At 38.0% G+C, this 12,498-nt stretch overlaps 1 long non-coding RNA gene across 1 annotated transcript in view; it reads left to right on the top strand.

The window, feature by feature from the left end:
* Positions 1-12,498, top strand: part of LOC309958142 — a 35,999-nt gene that overhangs the window by 22,904 nt on the left and 597 nt on the right. The window lies entirely within an intron of this gene.

Here is a 12,498-nt window from a genome sequence, read left to right as displayed (position 1 = left end):
CCCCTAATCTGACAATTGGCCCCTGCACCTGCAGAACATGCATGCCCTAATGGGGAAAACCAAGTCAAGTTCTCAGGGCACAGAAAGAGAAACAAACAGGAAAGCAATCCTTTCCTAGGAGGGAAAGGATCGACAACCAGTGGGTACCCTCAAACCAAATATTAACCAGAGTCATAATCCGGAGAACTAATTTTTTCAAATGTTTCTCTCCTGCTAATCTGAATTTGGAAAGGGAAAGACACTTACCACCTTCACTTGACAGGTCCCCACAGGTAGAGATCTGAGAGATTAATGAGGTAAGAATTCTTACCTCTGTTGGGTTTTGTCAGAGGTCCAAGATCTCTTTATTACAGCTTCCAGACTCAGCAAGGTGTTCCCAGCTGAAGGAGTTCCTGTGTGGGCACCAGAAACTGGAGGGGAAGAAAAAGTTTTTCTTGATCCTCCTAGAATCTGAAAATTAAACCAACAGAAAAAAGATTAACAAAAGACAGGCATACAAATTTATTTCATGTAAGTTTTACATAACGTGGGAGTCTTCATAAGGAAATGAAGACCTGAAGAAATAGTTAAACCTGAGTATTTTTATGCTAGGCTTGATGAAGGGTGGACGGTGTAGAGGAGTATGATAGGTTAAGGTACATGGTACGTGCGGTAAAACTGGAGGAAACCTAGCAAGGCCTATCTGTTAGCATCTCAGCATCCCTTTATCTTCAGAGATAAGGACGCTCCTTTCCTCTGAGTATAGGGAGGGCATCTCTCACATGAGGGGTTCATGACTGTGTCAGGGGAGAAGTGGGGTGGTTAGGGGGACCTTCCTGCTTCAGCCATTTTCTCAAACTCCTTCAGCTTAAAATATTCAATATACCAAGCTTCCATATTTGGGGTAGCTTATTAAAAATATCACCCCCCCAGAATTGATCTGTAGATTCAATGTAACCCCAATCCGAATCCCATCAGCTGTCAAATTAATTCTAAAATTTGTAAAAAAAATTACAAAGAATCTAGAATAATCAGAACAATTTTGAAAGAAGGTAAAGTTGGAAGACTTACATTACTGAATTTTAAGATTATACCAAAAAGCTACTATAATCAAGACAGTGTTGTGTGCATATAAATATGGACACATAGATCAACTGAACAGAGTAGAGACCATATATAGCCCACTGGTTTTTTTAAAAAGACATTTTTGCTTTTCTTTCTTTTTTTATTTGGTTATACCGGGTCTTAGTTGCGGCAGGTGGGCTCCTTAGTCGTGGCATGCATGTGGAATCTAGTTCCCTGACCAGGGATCTAACCCAGGCCCCCTGCATTGGGAGCGTTGAGTCTTATCCACTGGACCACAAGGGAAGTCACCTAGCCCACTGGCTTTTGACAAAGGGGCCAAAGTAATTCGACAGGGGGAAAGGATAGTTTTTTTTTTCAACAATTGTTGCTGGAACAATCCGATATTTATATGTAAAAACCATAAAACTCCACTCTTATCTCACATCATCCACAAAAAAATTAAATCAAAATAGGGTTTAGGCCTTAACAATGTAATTTAAAATCCTAAAATTATCAGTAGAGAACATCTTGGTGACATTAGGGTAGGTAAAGATTTCTCAGATAGGATGCAAAAAATACAAAGTATAAAAGAAAAAGTTGATAAAATGAACTTCCTCAAAATTAAATATTTCTGCTCTTTAAAAATACTGTCAAGGGCTTCCCTGGTGGTGCAGTGGTTGAGAGTCCACCTGCCGATGCAGGGGACACGGGTTCGTGCCCCAGTCTGGGAAGATCCCACATGCTGCGGAGCGGCAGGGCCCGTGAGCCATGGCCGCTGAGCCTGCCCGTCCGGAGCCTGTGCTCCGCAACAGGAGAGGACACAACAGTGAGAGGCCCGCGTACCAAAAAAAAAAAAAAAAAAAAAAAAAAAAAAATACTGTCAAGAAAATAAAGGAAGCCATTGACTGAGAGAAAATCATCATAATGCATATATCCAACAAAGGATCTGTAAGCAGAATACATAAAGAACTCTTATTTAACAATAACAAGACAAGCAATCCTCCAAAATGGGCAAAAGTTTTAAAGACGTTTCGCTAAAGAAGCACGTGTCTAATAAGCACTTGAAAAGATGCTTACTATCATTAGACCTCAGAGAAATGCAAATTTAAATAACAATGAGGGACTTCCCTGGTGGCGCAGCGGTTAGCAATCCTCCTGCCAATGCAGGGGGCACAGGTTCAAGCCCTGTTCTGGGAAGATCCTACATGCCGCAGAGCAACTAAGCCCATGCGCCACAACTACTGAGCCTGCTCTCTAGAGCCTATGAGCCACAACTACTGAGCCTGCATGCCACAACTACTGAAGCTTGCGCACCTGGAGCCTGTGCTCCGCGACAAGAGAAACCACCACAGTGAGAAGCCCACATACCACAGTGAAGAGTAGCCCCCGCTCGCGGCAACTAGAGAAAGCCTGTGTGCAGCAAAAAATAAATAAATAGATAAACTTATTTTTTTTTAATAAATAAATAACAACGAAATTCCACCACACATCCACTATAATGGCTAAAAAATTTTTTAACTAGCAATACTAAACGTTGATGAGGATGCAGAAAAACTGGAGTGCTCAGGCTTCCCTGGTGGCACAGTGGTTGAGAGTCCGCCTGCTGATGCAGGGCACACGGGTTCGTGCCCTGGTCCGGGAGGATCCTGCATGCCGCGGAGCAGCTGGGCCCGTGGGCCATGGCCGCTGGGCCTGCGCGTCCGGAGCCTGTGCTCCGCAATGGGAGAGGCCACAACAGTGAGAGGCCCACGTACCTCAAAAAACAAAACAAAACAAAAACTGGAATGATCATACATTCCTGATGAGAATGTAAAATGATACATTTTGGCACTTCTTATAAAGTTAAACATACACTTGCCATATGACTCAGACATTCCACTCCTAGGTATTTCCCCTAGAGAAATGTAAACATGTTAATGCAAAGACTTGTCCGTGACTGTTCATAGCAGATTTACGTATAATAGCTGTGACTGTTCATGGCAGATTTATTTATAATAGCTCAAAACTAGAAACAATCTACATATCTGTCACTAGGTGACAGAATAAACAAGTCTGGTATATTTATACGGTAGAATACTACTTAGCAATAAAAAGGAACAAATTACTGACACATGCATTGACATGCACAGATCTCAGAAATATATGTTGTGTGAAGGAAACCTCACTCAAAAGACTATCTTATATATGATTCTTTTTATATGAAACTCTGGAAAAGACAAATAAGATCAGTGGTTGTCTGGGGCTGGTGTTGGGATGGGAATCAACTAGGAAGTATCAAAGCAAACATTTTGCTGTGGTGAAAAGTTCTATATCTCAGTTGTGGTGGTGGTTACATGAGTATGTACATTTGTCAAAACTTAAAGAACTGTACACTTAAAATGGATACATTTCATTGCATTTAATGTATTCCTCTATAAAGTTAATTTTAAAAATGATGGCTAATGCAATCATCAGTTCTTTTTTTTTTTTTTTTTTTCGGTACGCGGGCCTCTCACTGTTGTGGCCTCTCCCGTTGCGGAGCACAGGCTCCGGACGCACAGGCTCAGCGGCCATGGCTCACGGGCCCAGCCGCTCCGCGGCATGTGGGATCTTCCCGGACCAGGGCACGAACCCGTGTCCTCTGCATTGGCAGGCGGACAATCATCAGTTCTTTAAAGTGCTTTATTTTCCCTCTACCTTCTTCCCTTTCATCATCATTGATATCATATGTTCCAAAATTCAGTTATAATATAGGTATACTATTTTCAAAAAAAGAAACATAGCTTATAAGATTTAAAGTTTTGTTAATTTAATTTTTGAATTGGTGATACATTTCCATGGTTCAAAAATAGAAAAATATACAAACAAGTATCTAGGGATACTCTCGCGTGGATTCCTGTTCCCCATTGCAAAGTTGCTCAATGCCAATATGTAACCCCTGTTAACTCCTTCGCTATTTCTTTAGAGTTTCTTTATGCATATACATGAAATTAGATCGCAGTATGTTATTTCCTCCTTTTTTATTTTTTACACAAAAGTTGTTATACTATAATACTTGTCAGCACATTGTTTTTTTCCTTAACAATCAGTCTTGTAGATCTTTCCATATTTGTATATAAAGAATATTTTTTTCAATTTTTTAATTGTGGTAAAACACACATAACATGAAATGTACCATCTTAACATTTTTAACTGTACAATTCAGTGTTATTAAATACATAAATAGTGTTGTACAACCATCACCATCATCTACCTTCAGATCCATTTACAACTTGTAAACCAGAAACTCTGTACCTGTTAAACCATAGCTTCAAGTTCCCTCTTCCCCATCCCCTCACAACCACCATTCCACTTTTTGTCTCTATAACTTTGACTATTTTAAGTACCTCAACAAAGTGGAATCATACAGTTTTTGGTTTTTTTATGACTAGCTTATTTCACTTAGCATCATGTGCCCAAAGGTCATCCACGTTGTAGCATGTGTCAGAATGTCCTTCCTTTTTAAGGCTAATAATATTCCATTATATGTATATAACACACTTTGCTTATGCATTCATCCATCAGTGGACACTTGGGTTGCTTCCACATTTTAGCTATTATGTATACTGCTGCTATGAACAGAGGTATGCAAATATCTCTTTGAGACCTTGCTTTCATTTCTATTGGGTATTCACCTGGAAGTGGAATTGCTGAATCAAATGGTAATTCTACTTTTAACTTTTTGGGGAACCACCATATTGTTCTCTACAGCAGCTGTACCATTTTACATTCCCACCAACAGTGCACAGTTTCAGTTTCTCCACATCCTTGTCAATACTTGCTGTTTTCTGTATTAGAAATATTTTAAAAATTATATACTAGCCATCCTAATGTGAGGTGTGTGGTGAGGTGGTGTCTCATTGTAGCTTTGATCTACATTTCTCTAATGATTAGTGATGTTGAGCATCATTTCATGTGCTTCTTGGCCATTTATTCATCTTCTTTGGAGAAATGTCTATTCAAGTCCTTTGTCCAGTTTTGAATAGGGTAGTTCGGGTTTTTTTGGTTTGTTTGATTTTTAGGAATTCTTTATATGTTCTGGATATTAACACTTTATCTGATACATGATTTGCAAATATTTTCTTCCATTCTGTGGGTTGCCATTATACTCTGTTGATAGTGTCTTTTGATCCACAAAATTTAAAAATTTTCATGAAGTCCCATTTATCCACTTTTTCTTTTATGACCTGTGCCTTTGGTGTCACATCCAAGAAATCATTGCCAAGTCCAATGTCATGAAGTTTTGTCTCAATTTCTTCTAAGAGTTTCAGGTCTGACATTAAGGTCATGGATTCATTTTGAGTGACTTTTTGTATATGGTATTAGGGAAGAATCCAATTTTGTTCTTTTGCATGTGGATATACAGCTTTCCTAGCATCATTTGTTGAAGAGCCTTTGAATGGTTTTTGCACTTTTGTCAAAAATCATTGATTTTATATGCAAGTGTTTATTTTTGGATTCTCTGTTCCATTCCATTATCTATATGTCTGTCTTTATGCCAGTACCACACTGTTTTGATTACTGTAACTTTGTAGTAAGATTTGAAATCAGAAGTGTGAGTCCTCCAGCTTTGTTCTTCTTTTTCAAGATTGTTTTTAGCTATTTGGGGTCTCTTGAAAATCCATATGAATTTTAGGATGGGTTTTTCTATTTTTGCAAAAAATGTCATTGGAATTTTGATAGGGGTTGCATTAAATCTGTAGATCGCTTTTGGTAGTATTGACATGGTAACACTGTGAAGTCTTCCAGCCCGTGAACTCAGAATGAGTTCCAATATTTACATCTTCTTTACTTTTTTCATCAGTATTTTGTAGTTTTCACTGTACAAGTCTTTCACCTCCTTGGTTAATTAAGTTAATCCCTAAGTATTTTATTCACTTTGTCACTATTATAAGTGGAATTGTTTTCTTAATTTCCTTTTTAGATAGTTCATTGTTAGTGTATAGAAATGCAACTGATTTTTATGTGTTGACTTTGAATCCTGCTACTTTGCTAAATTTGTTTATTAGTTCTAACAGTTTGTGTGTGTGTGTGTGTGTGTGTGTGTGTGTGAGATCTTATGGTTTCCTATATGTAAGATCATATCATACATGAACAGAGACAATTTTCCTTTTACCTTTCCAATTTTGATGCCTTTTATTTCTTTTTTCTAGCCTGATTTCTCCAGCTAGGACCTCCAGCACTATGTTGAGTAGAAGTGGTGAAATTCTTGTTCCTTGCCTTGTTCCTAATCTTAGATGGAAAGTTTTCGTTCTTTCACCGTTGAATATGATGTTTGCTGTGAAATTTTGGTATGTGACTTTTATTATGATGAGGTAGTTTCCTTCTATTTCGAGTTTGTTGAGTGTTTTATGATGAAAGGTGTTGAATTTTGTCAAATGCTTTTTCTGTGTCAGGTGAGATTATTATGTGTTACTTTCCCCTTCATTCTGTTAATGTGGTGTATTATTGAACCATCCTTGCATTCCAGGAATAAATCCCACTTGGTCATGGTGTATAAGCATTTAATATGCTGCTGAATTCAGTTTGCTGGTATTTTGTTGAGGATTTTTGCATCAATGTTTATAAGGAATATTGGGCTGTAGTTTTCTTTGCTTCTTAAGTTTTTATCTGGCTTTGGTATCAGGATAATTCTGGCCTCATAGAATGAAATGAGGAGTGCTCCCTCCTCTTCAATTTTTTTTCAAAAGTTTGACAAGAATTGGTAATAGCTCTTCTTTAAATGTTGGTATAATTCACTCGTGGAGCTATCACACCTAGGGCCTTTCTTTTTGGGAGATTTTTAATTGCTAATTCAATCTCCTTACTAGTTATAGGTCTATTCACATTTTCTATTTTTTTGTGTGTGATTTAGTCTTGGTAACTTTTGTGTTTCTAGGAATTTGTTTGTTTCATCTAAGTTATCCAATTTGTTGGCACATGATTGCTCATAGTACTCTCTTATAAATAATCCTCTTTATTTCTGTAGATTTGTAGTAATGTCTCTACTTTCATTTCTGATTTAGTGATTTAATTCTTCTCTCTTTTTTCCTTCATCTCTCTGACTAAATGTTTTTAACTATTACTGACCTTTTTGAAGTACCAACTTTTTTTTTTTTTTTTTTTTTGTGGTACGCGGGCCGCTCACTGTTGTGGCCTCTCCCATTGTGGAGCACAGGCTCCAGACGCACAGGCTCAGCGGCCATGGCTCATGGGCCCAGCCGCTCCGCGGCACATGGGATCTTCCCGGACCGGGGCACGAACCTGTGTCCCCTGCATCGGCAGGCAGACTCTCAACCACTGCGCCACCAGCGAAGCCCCCAACTTTTTTTTTCATTGATTTTCTCTATTGTTTTTCTACTCTCTATTTCATTTATCTCTAATCTTTATTTCCTTCCTTCTGGTAGATTTGGGTTTAATTCTTCTTTTTCTAATTCCTTAAATTGTAAAGTTAAGTTTTTGATTTGAGATCTTTCTTGATTTTTAATGCAAGCTATAAATTTCCCCCTTAGTACCACTTTCATTGTTTCCCATAGTTTTGGTATGTTTTGTTTTCATTTTTATTAGTCTCTAAGTATTTTCTAATTTCTCTTGTGATTTCTTCTTTAATCCATTGGTTGTTTTAGAGTATGTTGTTTAATTTCCATAATTTTTTGAATTTTCTACTTTCCTTCTGTTATTGATTTTTAACTTCATCCTATTGTGGTGGAAGAAAATACTTTGTGTAATCTATTTTTTAAAATCTTTTGAGACTTAATTTGTGGCCTCAAATATGGTCTGTCCTGGAAAAGACTTGAGAATGATGTGTATTGAGCAGAATGTGTATTCTCTTATTGGTGGATAGAGTGTTTTGTATAAGTCTGTTAGATCCAGTTGGTCTGTTGTGTTGTTTAAGTCCTCTATTTCTTTGCTTACCTTCTGTCTGGCTGTTCTATCCACTATTGTAAGTGCAGTATTGTTGTCTCCAACTATTCCTGTGGAACAATTTGTCAACCTTTAAAACAAAAAGGCAAGCTTTTTAGCCAGTAGAATCAAGTTTATTCAGGAATAGCAGAGGGATTGCAACTGGGGACATGCAAACTATGGTGAACCCATAGGCAACCAGAGAACAAAGAAGGGAAGCCGAGGAAAGTGGGGAGTTGGGAGGGTTTTACTTTTTATTTTATTTTTCTGGGCACGCCACGTGGCATGTGGGGATCTTAGTTCCCTGACCAGGGATTGAACTTGTGCCCCCTGCAGTGGAAGGGTGGAGTCTTAACCACTGGACTGCCAGGGAAGTCCCCATGGGAGGGTTGTTTTGAACAAAAGTCCACTGCAGGAAAGTTCAGGGAGTGGTGGTTTCTCATTGGCAGAGTTGTTGCTGAGCAAGGAGAAAATCTTCCTTCTGATGTGGTAGTAAACTTCTTCCTGTCCAAGAGTGTAAAGTAAGCTGTGACAAATGGTATGTTCATGAGAGCTTCCCTTCAGGGCTTCCTGACTCCATTTAAAATAAGGTTTCCCTTTATTAATTTTCACATATCTGTTTCTCCTTTCAATTATCTCAGTTTTTGCTTCATATATTTTAAGGGTCTGTCACTAGGTGTGTAAATGTTTATAATTGTTATACCTTCTTACTGTATTGAAACCTTTGCTAATTTATAATGTCCTTTATCTATTGTAAACTTTTTTGATTTTAAGGCTATTTTGTCTGATATTAGAATAGCCACCCCTGCTCTCTTTTGGTTACTATTTGCATGGAATATACTCTTGCACCCTTTGAATTTCAACCTATTTGTGTCTTTGCATCAGAAATGTCTTATAGACAGTAGATAGTTGGATCATGTGTTTTAATCCATTCTTCAAATCTCTGTCTTTTGATTACAGAGTTTAACCCATTTACATGTAAAATAATTACAGATAAGGAGGGATTTACTTTTGTCATTTTTCTACCTGTTTTCCTCACACTTTTTCTTTTGTGTTTAGTCAGTTTTTTTGTAGTGAAATGTTTAATTCCTTTCTCATTTCCTTTTGTGTATATTCTGTAGGGTTTTTTTGGTGTTTACCATGATTAAATTTAACATCCTAAATTTATAACACTCTAAGTTGAATTTATGTCTGCCTAACTTCAATAACATACAAAATTTCTGCTCCTTCACAGCTCCATCCCTTTACCTGTCAATTGTTGATGTCACAGAATTACCTCTTTATATTTACAGTGTGTGCCCCCAAACATAAACTAATAATTTTTTTAAATGCATTAGTTTCTTAAATTATGTGGAAAACAAGATTTTGAATTATAAACCAAACTTACAATAATACTAGCTTTTAAACTAGTGATTTTTTAAATTTAATTTTTATTTTATATTGGGGTGTGATTGATTTACAATGTCATGGTAGTTTCAAGTGTACAGCAAAGTGATTTGGTTATACACATACATATATCCATTCTTTTCCAGAACCTTTCCCATATAGGTTATTACAGAATACTGAGTAGAGTTCCCTGTGCTGTATGGTAGGTCCTTGTTGATTATTTTATATATGGTAGTGTGTATACATTAATCCTTAACTCTTAATTTATCCCCCCCACCACCTTTCCCCTTTGGTAACCATAAGTTTGTTTTCAAAGTCTGTGATAGACTAGTGATTTTTTTCTTAACGTATTAATCTTGTCACTTCTGTGGAAAACTGTGCACTTACAAATCAGTGTTACAGTAGCACTAGCTTTTATAATTGCAGATGTATTTAATTTTATCGAGATATTTATTTCTGCATATAGCTTAGAGTTAATGTCTAGTGTCCTTTCATTTAATCTTGCAAGACTCCCTGCATTTCTTGCAGGGCAGATCTAGTGGAAACAACCCCTCAGCTTTTCTTTTTTTTTTTTTTAATCTGGTAGTGTCTTAATTTCTCCCTCACTTTTGAAGGACAGTTTTGCCAGATATAGGATTCTTGGTTGACAGTGTTTTCTCTTAGCACTTTGAATACATTGACCCACTGCCTTCTGGCCTCCAAAGTTTCTGATGAGAAATCTGCTTATAATCTTATTGAGGATATGTATGTAATGATTTACTTCTCCCTTGTATGATTTCAACATTCTCTCTTTGTGTTTGGTTTTTGAAAGTTTGATTATATGTGTCTCAGCGTGGGTCTTTAAGTACATCTTACTTGGAGTTTATTGAGCTTCTTGGATGTTTATATTCATGTCTTTCATAAAATGTATGAAGTTTGCAACCATAATTTCTTCAAATATTCTCTTTGCTCTTTTCTCTCTTCTCCTTCTGGGACTCCCGCAATGTGTTTTTTGGCCTGTTGTTGGTGTCCCACAGATCCTTTAGTTTCTGTTCATTTCTTCAATCTTTTTCTTTCTGTTCCTCAGACTTAATTTCCTTGTCCTATTTCTGTTTCCTAATTCTTTCTTCTGCCTGCTCAAATCTGCCTTCTAGTAAATTTTTTCATTTAGTTATTTACTCTTCAGTTCCAAAATTTCTTTTTCTTTTTAGGTTTTCTCCCTCTTTATTGATATTTCCATTTTGTTCATACATCATTTTCTTCACTTTCTCCATATCTCCCCTTAGTTCTTCGAGCATCTTTTAAAAAGTTATCTTAAAATCTGTCTAGTATATCTGCCATTAGTCCTTTTTAAGGGCAGTTTCTGTTGATTTATATTTTCCCCTTTAATGGGCCATCCTTTTCTGTTTCTTTGTATGCCTTGTGATTTTGTTGTTGTTGTTATTGAAAACTAGATATTTAAATCTAATAATGCGGTAACTCTGGGAATCATGTTCTCCTGCATGCCCAGGATTTGCTGGATTTTGGTAATTGTTTTTGTATATTTATTTATTTTGATTGTTGTAGGCTGTCTCTGTGCTGAGGGTCTGCCTGAGGTGTAAACTTAATGCCCTCTCAGGTCTTTATTTGAGACTTTCCTTCCGCATACCTGGTCACTTTCTAATTTTCCCAGTACATAAAGTGGTTGTTGAATGTCTTCGTCTTTAATGTCTGGCTCCCAGACATTAAAAAAGAGAAAGATGAAGGGGTGGTGGTGGAAAGGGTGCTGGCTCTTTAAATCTCCTAGGAGGCGGTGGGAGAGCTGGTGGGAGAGAGGTTCACAACAATGGAGGGAGCTACAACAGTGGCTTCCTGTAATCTTTGTCTGCACCTCTGTGATCAGAAGCAGTGATCAGTGATCAGAACACAGATCCCAAATATTTGGGGGACAGGGTCCTTTTAGCCCATCATGGGTTGGGGATGGGTGGCTGGTTGCTCCTGTGCTAAGACCTGAAGTTGACCCAAATTAACCACAAATCTTTCCTTGGAAGTGCAGGTCTTCAATAGACCCCAGAGTTCCAGCATAATTACATCAGACAGATCCTGCCAGTGTAATTGTTGTCTAAGTGGGGAGACAGATTCCTGGTTCTTCCTACTCCACCACCCTCCCTGAATCCTTTGGGCTTTTGTGTCAACTCTCTGAGGTAGGAAGTATTCTACAGATGATGAAACTGAGCCTCAAAGTATTAACCACCCAAGCTGGTATTACATAGCTCATAATTGGTAGAGCTGGGAGTAGGCACTCAATTCTGGTTCCATTGCACATATGCTTGACTCTTACTTGGTTGTGTCTTAAGGTGAAGGGAGTGGAGTTCTGAAGGGGCTCCTCTCTTTATTCTACCAGGTTCAGGTCGAGGTCCTCCTTCCTTATCAGAGCCCTCAGCCCAAGGTGGAGAAGGATGAGCATTTCAAGACTGGTTTCTTGGGACTTCCCTGGTGATCTGGTGGTTAAGAATCCGCCTTCCAATGCGGAGTTTGATCCCTTGATGGGGAACTAAGATCCCACATGCCATGGGGCATCTAAGCCCGCGTGCCACAACTGGAGAGCCCATGTGCTGCAACTCCTGAGCCTGCACCCTCTGGAGCCTGTGCGCCACAACTAGAGAGAAGCCCACGTGCCACAACAAAGAGTCTGTGCACCGCAACAAAAGATCCTGCGTGCTGCAACTAAGACTTGACGCAGCCAAAAATAAAAGTAAATAAATAAATATTAAAAAAAAAAAGTGGTTTCTCTCCTGTGGCTCTCAAGGAAGCACTGCCGGGCAGTGTAAAAAGTCCTGTGAAATATTAAAAATATTGAAAATAAAAGTTTTAAAATATTGAAAATAAATTTCCCCAGGAGGCTAGAAAGCCTGTAATAGCTAATTGTTTTCCGTGCTTAAAAAAAAAAAATTTAAATATGCCTAAAGCAAGGATTGAAGGAAATACATGCAGCCAATGCAATATATCTTCTGTATCTCTATTTCCTTAGTCATATCTATCTCCCTATATATATTTACCACAGTTTATTACTTATTACCTGCTTACTATGTGCTGAGCACTGTTAACCCCTTGACATTCATTCCTTTATTGTCCTCTTACAAGGAAGGCACAAGCTGCCTTTGCTTTGGGAATGGAAAGCAGCTACTATGGCAGCACCTAGGGTTATAG

The sequence above is a fragment of the Leucopleurus acutus genome (assembly GCF_964270905.1).
Source record: "Leucopleurus acutus genome assembly, chromosome: 2".
Classification (NCBI taxonomy): domain Eukaryota; kingdom Metazoa; phylum Chordata; class Mammalia; order Artiodactyla; family Delphinidae; genus Leucopleurus; species Leucopleurus acutus.
Note: the sequence above shows the minus strand (reverse complement) of the source record. Positions and strands in the feature narration are given on the sequence as shown.